Consider the following 9766-nt stretch of genomic DNA (forward strand, 5'->3'; position numbering starts at 1 on the left):
CGCTTGATGCCCTCCATCAAAGTCTTTACAGTGTCATCCAGTACCAGTTTCACAGTTTTTTTTTCCATTTTCTTAACATGTCCTTCTCGTCTTTGACTGTCTTCTTGCTCTTCCGAAGTTCCCGCTTCATTATTGCCCAGTACTGCTCCACCGGGCGCACCTCCGGACAGTTTGGCGGATTCATGTCCTTTGGAACAAAATGGACAGAATTGGCCTCATACCACTCCAGGACACTTTTAGAATAGTGGCATGATGCCAAATCTGGCCAAAATAGCGGAGCTTCGTCGTGCTGCTGCAAGAACGACAAAAGGCGCTTCTCGATGCACTCAGATTTGTAGATCTCGTCATTTACTGTGCCCTTTGTCACGAAAGGCTCACTCCTCAGTCCGCAAGAGCAGATGGCCTGCCAAATGAGATATTTGGAGGTGAACTTCGACATTTTCTTCTTCTTAAATTTGTCGTCCACATCGAACTTGCTCTTGCCGGTGAAAAACTCCAACCCCGGAATTTGCTTAAAATCGGCTTTTATATACGTTTCGTCGTCCATCACACAGCAGCCATATTTTGTCAGCATCTTCTCGTAGAGCTTCCGTGCCCGAGTTTTAGCCGTCGATTGTTGCCGCTCATCGCGGTTTGGGAAGTTCTGTACCTTGTATGTATGTAGTCCAGCTCTCTTCTTTGCATTCTGGACGTAGCTCTGCGACATGCCGATCTTTTTAGCCAAATCACGGCTTGAGACGTTGGGATTTGCTTTAATCAGCCGCTTCACCTTTCCCTCCGTCTTTTTGTTCTCCGGTCCCGGTTTTCTTCCAGCTCCTTTGCCGTGGTCCAACGTCAACCGCTCCTGGAACCGCTTCAACACTCTGGAGACGGTTGAATGGTGAATGTTCAACATTTTTCCCAACTGCCGGTGCGACAGGTCAGGAAATTCCAGGTGTTTGGAAAGAATTTGTTCTCTCAACTCGCGTTGGTTCACCTCCATTTTCGTTGAATCGAAAAACACGACTTCGAGTTTGACAGCATGTACACAATACACATCAATGAGAAAGTGTGCAAAATTTGGTTGATTTTTACCCAATGGTAAAAAAGTTATGCCCTGTTGAATGTGTCGCAATAATTTCGTGTTCGCCCTTTATTCGATACGGCGATATAATCAGAAACACCATAAGCAATAATAAGACACCATTGAATTTGTGATAGCTATATCAGATATACATTTCATAAGCGATGGTTTGAGCGATGCAAAAAGCAAGAAATTTGTTTTTCAAGATACACAATATACAATATACACAAACTATATATAAAATTATATGCAATATAAAGGGAAATGCCCTACGCTGTGATACGGAACCAATGTTTCTAATTTGGAAAAAGACAGAGAATATATTTAATCATTATATTCTACTATCAAAATTACCTGCATTATCAAAGATACCCCGTTTTACGGTAGAAGCTTTTCGTAAATTATTTTAACGAAGTGCTAGGACGTTGCAAACTTTAAGGGAAATATACCGCCCGAAAATATTTTTTTTTAGGGCACGCATTTATTTTTCTAAAATTAATAAAGAAAAATATAAAAAGTCTAAGAAAATCAGTTTTTTCCATAGATTTTTGTGAAAATTTACATGTAAAAATGTTTTTTTTCTATCCCATTATGAAAAAAAATTGTACCCTCAGCATAACCGAAAGGTCGATTTTTTGTGGTTTTTTTAGGCCATGATAACTTACAAAACAAATTTTTGCACGAGATTTTTAAGATTTTTAATATCTTAATCCAAAATTTTTAGAAAAAATCAAACCGTAATTTTTTTCCGGAGCGGTAAACTTTACCTTAGGTTGACTTTTCCCATAGTAATTCCCATATAAACTTCAAAGGCCAGTGCAGTATGAGTTCGCATCGAAATAAACTCAAATTTCAGGAGAGTTATCAGGACCTAATTTAGAATCAATTAAGCCTGGTGGAGCTAAATCGATATTTTGAACCACCCTAGTGTATATGCATGCAGCAAACTGACCACACGTGCAAGTCACAATGGAAAACCACGTTATCGCATTATTGTATCACGCATGTGATAATTCATTTCCACCGTTCGTGCGGCTGCTTCTGCTGCTACTGGCCACAATTTAGTCCCCGGCAACATAAAGAGGACAAACATTTCAACAAAATTGTACAACCGATCAAAAGCCACACACAAACACGCCAAACCGATTCGCTCGGGGGGAAAAGCGGTGAAGACAACGCCCCACTATGTTGTGACCAGGCAAAGAGGTTTAAAGTGAAAATACTAGCCATAGGAGCAAAAAAAATAAACGCCGATGTCACGCATCGCACCGGAACCGGAATTTTGATTTATGAACCCAAGCGCCATAAGAGCCCCCTAGAAGCGCACCACTGTGTCGGTTAGTTTGTGTGCGTTTATTTATGTGGTTCGTTCACATTTTCGCATAATTTCCGCAACGATTTTCAGCGAATCGATGATTTAGCTCTGACTACCACCGGTGATATATTGTTATCACTGCAAGTGCGCGAGGCAGTTATTTTCTCGATTCTTTTTTATTTTTTGCTGATGTCAAATTGAGGCTATTTGCATCGGGACCGGTGATGCAGTTGAGTTAATCTGGCAATGTCAGTGCAAATTGCATGTTTTAGTGTGATTTGTATGTTTTAGGCCATATGTTATCTAGTAGGTTACAGCTAGTTTTGTAGGTTTTACTAGTTGTTTTCCACTTGTTTCTTCTATTGGATGAAACCAGATCATTTCACATTCGTACAGTGGTTTTATACGTATGCTTCACTAATTGATCATTTTGTCAAGCTTCTGCATTCATGTTCCATCAGATGTCACTGCTGTTGTTTGCGGTGACATCTATCGGAAACTAGACACAATCTGTTTTCCTATAATTGTTCACAGAGGACACTGCAGTGCAAAACATGTCTGGTACCTCTATATATGCATTTAGATTATTATTCGAAGTCCCTCCTTTTTTACACATTCTGCACACAAAATAGCTCATTCTCACAGAATTTCCCGCCGAATTTTATGTATGGAGCGGGGCATAAAGTATCTTTTGCGCAGAATATGTAAAAAAGGAGGGACTTCAAATGTTAAAGCAAATACATATGTAGAGGTACCAGACATGTTTTGTAGTGTCAGGTACTCTATTTTGCAATCTGTGAAAGGGAAATCACAAATCGAGTGTCAACAAAATACATGGCATGTTGAGAGATTGAGCTCGTGCGAGAGAATTTCTCTCTCAAATTTGAATTTTTTTTTGGCTCTCTGGGGACTGGTAGTAAAACAGGTTAAATTGTATGGGGAAAAATCATTTTTATTAAATTGTAGCTTGTTTAGCATTAATTTCCGGGAAAAACTGAACGACAAAGCCCCTGACTAATTTCTTTAGGTTGTCGTTCACTTTTTTTGACCTGAATGTGCACCGAAAGCGAATTATTCCCACTTCTTTCAATTTCTATATGGGGATTTTTATCACTTCCTACCAGCGGAACAGCGCCATCTCTGTGGAAAATGGTCGAACAAAATGATTAATTTGAAAATCTTAAATGGATACGATTGAGGAAAGTCTTTCACTTTGCCTTTTCAGAAAACGCATAAATTGGGGCACTAATTCCATCAGGGCAGTTGCATAAATTTGAAATTTTCGCTGGGTGATGCTACTCTGTGTGTATGTGGGAGGAGGGGGGTCAAATGCTTATTTAGCTGAAAACAATTATTATTCATATTGTAATTTGTAATTTGTTGCTTCATTGGTTACGATAGCTTGTGAGTATAAACCTAGGGGCATCCCACTCTAAACTTTGTATTTCTATCGATATACCTATAGATACCTGTGAATATTTATAAATACTTAAGAAATATCTAGCGATGGTTTGTTTGGATTCAAATCTTAACCGAACGGTAAAAGTTTTTTGTTGCGTATAATTTAAAGACGATAGGAAAAGAAACAGTGTACAGTTTGCTCAGAAAGTTAATGGTCAATTTGTAGTCGATAGCCACACACTTAGAAAAATTGAAGTAAAATTAAGTGCTCTGAGACTGACATAGTGTCGGTTTTGACATAAAATTGAGTCCAAATAGAGGCGAAATTCAGCTCAATCAAACGTACTTTCAAGCTTTTCAGTCTCGGGACACTTAATTTTGCATTACATGTTTGTTTACGTGGCATCCTTTATGTCAAAGATGGATTCCGTCGCGTGTAAGATTAGGTATTTCTAAGTGTGCAGTCATCTACAAATTTCGTGACGGGTGGCGATTGGACTCCCATAATGAAGAGGGCCACGATGGAACAGCGGATACAGCTAAACGCATAACGAAAGGGAGTTGCTGGGTGGTGGACGAGCTACGATGAAGAAGCGAGAACACCGACAAACCGACATGACACTTAATTCTGACTTATGCCCGAAAATCGGAAACGGCTGATTTAAATGTGCAGTAATTCGAACTGTCAAAACCATAGGATTTTTTGATCTAGATAAAAATAATTTGTCCAGAATAGATCAGACACGAACCAATTCATAACTTTTGCATGCGGGTTCATGGCATAGCTAAATATTTCCCACAAACACGGAGCCAGATGTCAGTAGGAAGCTTTGGTTGAAAATTTTATTGTTTTTGCTATGGTCATTGATGTCGGTTTGTCGGTGGCGAGAAGGTCAGTGAGTCAGAGAGCTTTGGAACAGAGTGAATCTGGTGAAATTTGGATAGGATTCAGGGACGTGAGGCACGTTGTTAGAGTGCACTTTTGGAAGGTAGTGTGTGAAGAGCGGTGATACTGTGCCTATCGGAGACCGAGATTTCAACTTCTGCGACAGCTAACGTCCGTGGTCTCCCAGGATTTGGGATCAGTCCACACTACAGCCGCCGATAGCCACGAGGCCGGTTTTTCTATTGCAGCAGCGTAAGTGTTTCACCTCCCGTCCGCCATTGGATCAATAAAACCATTAAATTAAAGCCTAAATTAACCCTTGAAGCTTGACATTCTCATAATTCCGAAAACTCTCCCTACCTCGCCAATGCCCGGAGACCCGGGAGCGAAAGAGGCCTTTGGTGCCCACCCCAACAACTGCCGACTGGCTTAGACCAGCAGTCAGGGATGTAGACACCTCCCCTTCAGGAACGGCGCAGAAGGTCCCGGTGTCAAACAGTTGTGAGTTTCATTATTAATAGAATTAACTACACGCCACTGACCGTATCGTAGGTGACTCGTTGATCCAGTCTCAAGAGGAAGCTAAATTGATGGCCATTGGAACATTTCGACTATTGCTCCTTTAAATGTATCGTTCAAAATACACATCTCGAAATGACTATCATGTTATAAGTATAGTTTTCACGGAGGTTTTTACCGAGGTTTTAATCCACTAGGATATTGATCCTGTGAAAATGACTACGGAAATTTAAGCTGATGGGAGCTGAATCGGAACTTGTAACATCCGAAGAGCCAATTCTCATAGCTTCCATAGCGTTATGGATTCCGTAGCATACGATACCCTTCTACTTGAAGCTCATAAAGGTCGCCAAGTTGGACAAGTTCAAATCGAAAAATCGGTTCAGAATAAAATTTAGAACGGTAATTAAAATTGACTATCATAACATTCAATTCACCTGTTATTTTTCTTACAGACGCTTACTTTGAATATTCCCATGTGGACATTATGGTCCTACAGGTTTAGTTTGAAGAAAATCTAGTATTCCAACCTAAAGAAACCAATAGAGTTGGAACCATTGAGTTGGAAAGCATGCATTAACTACTCCTCGCAAAAATTAGAGAAAATGTAAACCCCCCCCCTCCCAATTGTCACGTTGTTCCAATAACTAATGCATTGCTTGTCACATATTTGTAAATCCCCCTCCCCCCTAAGATCATGACGTATTTAATGGATGCTTCATTAGAGGCTTGAACTAGCTTCTAGTGGATAGTTATAATTATTTTACAACACAGATTATAAAAAAAATGTGGCGATATTCGGGGTATGCTCATTAAATGGGTTAATGACCTGAAGGATAACCTTAAAAAATGCTCCATTATCGTTCAAAAAACCATATTGTAATTTTAAAATTATTGTTATTTATATTTTCGGTGGTTCGGTAAAGTATGATTAGTCTGTTAAATTTTTAGTAGTGTTGAGAATAAACAGTTTCATTTTATTTCATAATACATACAGTCAACAACATACATTTTTTCACAAATATGGAACACATCCATATGATGAACACACTAGACTGACTGTAAGTAATTAAATTTTCTTTAATTGTTGGGGACTGTACACATTTCGAGCTCTTTGGTTCCACAACCGTCTTCTAGGATCCTGATGTTGGAGAAAACGGATCAACAAGGCTTGGTGTACTTCAATTTCACATTTTAGATCACTGAAAAACATACATTTTGTTATATCCTTTCGTGGGCGGATTTGAAATACGTACCCCTTGGAATGAATGCAGACTTCATTTGAAATAAACTCATTTTATACTCTAAAAAAATGATCAGATCACGCGACTAAAATTATCGAACTGATGGAGCAAAAAACAACAAACATAGTACTAGCAACCGGCCATGAAACAAAGTAACTACGATGAAAATAAAACCTAGAATTAAAATACTTAAAAATACTTAGCGATACTTACGAGATATTTGAAAATATTTAATAAATATTGGAACTAAAGTTTAGAGTGGGATGCCCCTAGGTATAAACTGTTTATCAGGTCAAGGAAAAATAATAAAAATAACAATAGTATCCAAATAAAGTTAATAAATTAAACAATAAATCTAAGCCGAGAATACTAAGCAACAAAATATAAAAAATACAAATGGAGAGAAAGTTAATTTAGATTGTGTACCTGTTAATTTAGCATTGATCTTCTAGAAGCACTTGTGGCCGGTTTCTGTTTGACTTCTAGTGGCAGTCTGTTCCAGCAGGAAGCTCCACCAATCAGGACACTCTTTCCACTAGATGTTGTGTGACTTAAAATGATGAGTGATCGTGTTCGTTGCTGCTTACCCTCGTTTCAAGAAACAGCAGGTGCGGAAAAGGTATTTAGCTGGCAGGTCGTGTCCGAGAATGTAGTTCCTGATGGCACTTGTTGTATCACGGCGCTCGAGGTTGTTCACCAATCGTATCACCGATTTGAAACACCGATGAAGCTGCTCTTTGAGTGCCGAAGAAAGCCCGTGGCAGTACACTAAAGGGATATACGGTCAAAATTTGGTCAATATCAACTTGACGTATTTCTTTCAATTTTGCATTTAAAAAACCTGAACACCCCTCATTTTGAAGGTGTGTGTGTGTAGAATGTTGCTCCTATTTTGATTTTGGAATTCACTCTTCAGTTGTCAAAATGCCGTCCAAGCAAGAAGAGCAGCGTATCAAAATTTTGCTCGCGCATCGCGAAAATCCGAGCTACTCGCACGCAAAGTTGGCAAAATCGCTAAAAGTTGCCAAATCAACCGTTACAAATGTAATTAAAGTGTTTGGGGAACGTTTGTCGACAGCCAGGAAGTCTGGATCGGGGGGAAATCGAAAACCGGAAGCCGCTGAGACGACAAAGAGAGTTGCCGGTAGTTTCAAGCGAAATCCTAACCTCTCTATCCGAGATGCCGCAAATAAGCTGGGTGTATCGTCTACAACCGTGCATCGAGCCAAAAAACGAGCCGGACTATCGACTTACAAGAAGATAGTGACTCCAAATCGCGATGATAAACAAAATACGACGGCCAAAGCGCGATCCCGGAGGCTGTACACGACGATGCTGACGAAGTTTGACTGCGTGGTAATGGACGACGAAACCTACGTCAAAGCCGACTACAAGCAGCTTCCGGGACAGGAGTTTTATACGGCAAAAGGAAGGGGAAAGGTAGCAGATGTTTTCAAGCACATGAAACTGTCAAAGTTCGCAAAGAAATATCTGGTTTGGCAAGCCATCTGTACCTGTGGCTTGAAAAGCAGCATTTTCATAGCTTCCGGGACTGTCAACCAAGAAATTTACGTGAAAGAGTGTTTGAATAAACGTCTGCTGCCTTTCCTGAAGAAACACGGTTGTTCTGTACTGTTTTGGCCGGATTTGGCATCTTGCCATTACGGTAAAAAGGCCATGGAGTGGTACGCCGCCAACAACGTGCAGGTGGTTCCCAAGGACAAGAACCCTCCCAACACGCCAGAGCTCCGCCCAATTGAGAAATACTGGGCTATTGTCAAGCGGAACCTAAAGAAGACCAAAAAACTGCTAAGGGCGAGCAGCAGTTCAAGGCAAACTGGCTTTCTGCGGCGAAGAAGGTGGACAAGGTGGCTGTACAAAATCTGATGGCAGGGGTCAAGCGTAAGGCCCGGCAATTCGGATTTGGAAAAGCGGAAGCCTAACTGAATATTTTTCCTGAATTTTATACTAATTGAACTTGAAAAAGAAATTTAATTTGATTTTTTAAATAAACGATTTCACCGATTTACACGCGTTTTCCCTTGACCAAATTTTGACCGTATATCACAATATGTTAATATACCACAACCACGGCTTGAACCAGTTTCCGACATGTAGCTGTAGAGAGGACCGATGCGAAATGGCGGAAAGTCCTTAGGGTGTTGTATACTTTTTGTGATACGCTATTGACTTGATGAGTCCTGGTTATATTATTGTCCATCTGAAGGTCGAGGATGATTACTTTGTCGGAGAGTGGGACCTCTGTCTGAGGGACGACGAGACCAATTCACAAGCAGCTTCAGAGAACCGGAACTCTTCGTTGAGCTTGACCGCGAGTAGGTGATGGCTGACACAGTTGAACGCCAGCGAGAAGTCAACCAATTAGGTTTTGCACCGTCGGGGTTAACCTCAATCTGATGACAGTTCAGTGGTACTGTTTACGTGGACTTAGTCGATTTTTTCTTGGGTAGATTTTCTGGATATTTTTTCAGATTGTAGTGAGATGTGAACCACACTTTTGCATTGTCCACGAGCAACATCCTTTCACCACGCATTTCCTCGATAATTTTCAAGTTAAAATTCGGAAATTTTAAAATATATTTTTTTCGAAAAAACGACTAAGTGTCTGTAAACAGTACCACTGAACTGTCAAAGGTTCAGCCGATTAACACTGAGTTCATTTGTGACGTCACGCTGCAGTACCTAATACCATTACGGTACAGCTTTACAGTGGTCATTTGCGATATTGTCTTAAGTAGACGACAAAAGTGGTTCACGACACCACTTTTGTCGTCGTTGCGAACCCTTTCCTGTGTCCAGATTGATGGCGTGCCAAGATGCGAGTGTTAGGGTTGTCTACCGTATGTGTGATAATGTTTGCACCATCGTACAAATAAGGTTCCCGTTTCACCTGTGCATACAATGCCTTGGTTTTCTTTGCATGCACGTAACCTATAGCTCATACCGTAGTAGGCTGTGTATGATTGAAAATGATTACCTTAGTTTGACTGTTGCACCATGACGAAGTGGCAGCGTATTCGTGATTTGTCCCACGCGCAAATGTTGCAAAAAGACATTTCAATCGCCGTGGGAGTGTCCCGGTGGACCGTCAAAAGGGTTTTAGACCGAGAAAAGAAAGGACAACTATCCGCTAAGGTGGCCACAGGTCGTCCGAGGTCTGCTCGGGTTCCGAGGGTTATCGCTGCTATCAAAAGGAAGATTCGGGTGAATCCAGTGCGTTCAATAAGGAAAATGGCAAAGGAACACGGGATCAGTGACTTTACGGCCCGGAAGATCGCAAAGGAAGATTGCGAGGCGAAGTCGAGGGCACGGAAAAA

This window comes from Ochlerotatus camptorhynchus, unplaced genomic scaffold (assembly GCF_037179485.1).
Source record: "Ochlerotatus camptorhynchus isolate MF236.1 unplaced genomic scaffold, CSIRO-AGI_Acam_v1.1 ptg000024l, whole genome shotgun sequence".
Lineage (NCBI taxonomy): Eukaryota > Metazoa > Arthropoda > Insecta > Diptera > Culicidae > Ochlerotatus > Ochlerotatus camptorhynchus.